This window comes from Aulonocara stuartgranti (genome assembly GCF_965226115.1).
Source record: "Aulonocara stuartgranti genome assembly, chromosome: 12".
Classification (NCBI taxonomy): Eukaryota; Metazoa; Chordata; class Actinopteri; order Cichliformes; family Cichlidae; genus Aulonocara; species Aulonocara stuartgranti.
In genome coordinates, this window is record NC_138948.1 from 37,386,932 (window position 1) to 37,390,622 (window position 3,691).

General features: G+C 47.4%; 1 long non-coding RNA gene across 1 annotated transcript; it reads right to left on the reverse strand.

Moving 5' to 3' along the window:
* Positions 1–2,427: 2,427 nt before the first annotated feature.
* LOC309719555 lies at positions 2,428–3,402 on the reverse strand. Its single transcript, XR_014280263.1, has 3 exons — positions 3,346–3,402; positions 2,635–3,142; positions 2,428–2,550 (listed from the first exon to the last, which is right to left on the reverse strand). It is a non-coding gene; the product is annotated as an uncharacterized lncRNA (long non-coding RNA).
* Between the last annotated feature and the right edge of the window lie 289 nt (positions 3,403–3,691).

The following is a 3,691-nucleotide window of genomic DNA, read 5'->3' on the forward strand; positions in this document are numbered from 1 at the left end:
ACCAAAGTACATTAGAATTTGTCCATATGTCGTGCAGTATTTCAACTGTCCAAAACAATCTGTGATGTGATTCATTTACGGCTTTTCTTTGATGTTTTATTTCATCACGTAGCTCTGTTACGTACTGAAAAACAATATGTTGCATAAGTGCATGCTATTGTGGATTACATGTTGACTGTTCCTACACACATGCACACGTATTGTTATGCTGAACATCTATGCCAGCTTGCTCATTCTTGTGGTAGTCACACACAAAGCACATACACACAGCTGGAACGTGCGTGCACATTATCATGCAGGGTGGTGTCTCTGGCCTACTGCATTATGCATGGCGCTCAGGGGAGCCAGGCCAGTGGAGTGTGAGAGGGAGGCCCAGGAGCGAGCAATGCTGTTGGACACATGTCAGCGCAGTCACACCACCTCTCTGCGGACCTCAAACATACACATACACAGCTACGCAAGGTACATAGTCACACACAATGCTCAGTAGCCTGACAAATCTGAACAAGCACTCACTCACCCATGGCCTGTCAGACAAAAGTCAATGTGATCCGTTCCATGTCTTGATTTCACATCTTGTGAATCAGTTACACTAATGCAACACAACTCAACCACTCAGCCAGGCGACAAGCTGACAGACAGTTTTTCATCAGAGAACCTGCACTGCATGCTGTCCGGCGTTGTGCAGTTGCTTAATGCCATTTGTGTTAATTATGTGGAACATTCACATGCTGTCGAGCCTCATTACACTACAGGTGCTAATTGGCCTCTAAAGGTGGAAGGGAGCTGGTTAAACTCCCAGCAAAAATGAATAATTCTTTTGATGTTGAGCAGCATTCTGGCTGTTGTGCAAAAGTCAATAAGAGCAACTCGCATGAGCGTATCACAGACATGTGAGTATGTGTACAGATCAGCACATCCACATGAGGAAAAAGCTCTATGAAGATTTGTGCATGTGTGCTTGTCACACACTAGTTGTGCTGATGGACGCTGGTGAGATGCAGACAAAGAGCATGCTGTATATTTTGTTAACATGTTTTTTTACACTGCCTTGAAACCCATGGCTGCTCTCTGGCTGGCTAATGCTAACTTAGGTAAAGCTGGCCTTCCCTGAGCCATACCGTCCACTATGCTTATTAAGGGTTTAGCCTGCAGGTCTGCCCGCTGTGCCTCCAACCCTGTGGACCATGGATGGATCCTACTGTCAACAGCCTAAGGTGAGAGTTGGTCAGTGAATGTGAAACAATCAGGCAGTGTCACAAGGACATTAGTAACTGCAGATTGTAATGTGATTGGACACATTTTTTCTAAAGGTGAGTTCAATTTCTCTGGCCACACCCAAACCTGTTGGATGAAGAAATCATTTAAATAGGATCTAAGCAGGTTCAAATATTTTAAAAAGCAACGTATCATGTTACTATCTAAAGTCACAGCTGAGAAACAACATCGCTGATGTATTTCAGTCTGGAAAAGTTTACAAAGCCATGTCTAAGACTCCACTGTCAGAGCCATTATCTACAAATGGAGGAAGCTTGGAATTGTAGTGAACAGCCCCAGGGTGGCTGTGGCTACAATGTAGCTTACCATCACCAGTGTGTGAATGTGTGTGTAAATGGGTGGATGACTGGATATGTAAAGCGCTTTGGGGTCCTTAGGGACTAGTAAAGCGCTATATAAATACAGGCCATTTACCATTTACTTAAGGCCAGCATTTAGGATTCATAATTGAGAATGAGACTGGACAAAACTGGCGTCCATGAGAGAATTCCAAGGCAAAAACCAGTGTGCTGACCAAAAAGAACAAAAAAGCTTTTTTCATTTTTGATTAAAAAATATCCATCTTGAAACTTTTCAGAAAATATTCAGTGGACTAATGAGGCAAAAGCCAACCTTTTTGGAAGGCCTCAAACTAACACAGCATTTCATAAAAAGAACATCAGCATGATGGTCTGAGCCTGCTTTGCTGCTCTTGGGACCTGGATGACTTGCCATAACTGATAGAACCATGAATGCTGTTCTCTACCAAAAAATTCTGGAGAACAACCAGCCACCAGTTCATATCACACTTGGATTATGCAGAAGGATGAAGATCAAAAACCAGTAAGTCCACCTGTGAATGGCTCAAGAAAACCAAAATGAAGGTTTTGGAGTGGCCTAATCAAAATGCGAACTTCAAATCGATTACTTTGGTATGACCTTGAACATGCTGTTCATGTCAGAAAACTCTCCAATGTGGCTAAATGAAAACAAATTTTGAAGAAGTGCAGGACAAAATTCTCATTGTGTCAGGTTTCATAGATCGGACTCACGCGCAGACCACTAGTGTCTTCAAAAGGTGCATTTATTTACAGTGTTTCCTACAGTGGAATTCATATATACACATAATAGTGTCAAAGGAAAAAGGGGCCGGGGTTCCAGGATCCAGGAGTGAAAGAGGCAGGAGTCCAGGAAGGGAAAGTTTCCATTCAGTCCTAGCACATCTCCTCTCCTTTATCTCTCTTGCTCCCGTTCAGTCGCCAGGCACAGGGGAAGAACAAGTCCAGAGGCAATCTATGCACAGGCAGAAAAAAAACCATTAGTCTCCTGGTTCAGACATGCTCATAAACTGACTTTACAAAATACAGGACGACTGACGCTGATGACTCAACGATCCAGCGACGAGTAGAGCAGACTCGCCCTCTTAAGAAGGGTTCCAATCTTTCATGATCAGCGACAGATGTGCTGATCACCTCCAGGTGCGTAGGCCAGGGGCAGGAGCCCATACTGAGCTCCGCCCCGGCAGGAGAAAGAGAGAATGGAAGAGGGCGAGAGAGAAAGGGAGAGCAGAGGTGAGAGAGAAAGGTAAACAAAAACAAAACACCTGACGGCTGTCAGCTGACGAGGAGCGGAGACCATGACAGTACCCCCCCCTCAACGGGAGCCCCCCGGCGACCCACCAGGCTTGTCCGGATGCAGGCGGTGAAACTCCCGGAGCATGGGCACATCCAGAACGGCCGCCCGAGGGACCCAGGAGCGCTCCTCCACGCCATAACCCTCCCAGTCAACCAGATACTGACAGCCACGCCCACGGCGCCAAGAGTCCATGATGCGAGTGATGGAGTAGGCCGGCAAGCCATCCACGAGCCGGGCGGGAGGAGGGGGCCTGGAAGGAGGGCACAGAGGACTAGACCGGACAGGTTTGAGTTGTGAAACATGGAAAACATCATGGATTCTCATATTGCGAGGGAGGTTTAACTTCACAGAGACAGGATTGACCAAGGCGGAGATTTCAAAAGGGCCAATGAAGGTGGGTGTAAGTTTCTTAGATTCAGTCCTGACCGGAACAAAGCGGGTAGAAAGCCATACCTTCTGGCCGACAGAGTATTCGGGTGCTGGAGTCCGGTGCCGGTCTGCGATGCGTTTATTGTTCTCCTTCGTGCGCAGTAGGGCCGCTTGAGTCGCCCGCCAAACTCTGCGACACCTGCGCAGATGAGCCTGGACGGAGGGTACAGAGTGCTCACCTTCCACAGCAGGAAAAAGAGGAGGCTGATATCCCAAGGAAGCTTCGAATGGAGACCGGCCGGTGGCAGAGGCAGTCAAGCTGTTATGGGCGTACTCGATCCACGGCAACTCCTCACTCCAGATGGTTTGATTGGTGGAGGCGACGCAGCGCAGGGCGGTCTCCAGTTCTTGGTTGGCCCGCTCGGATTGG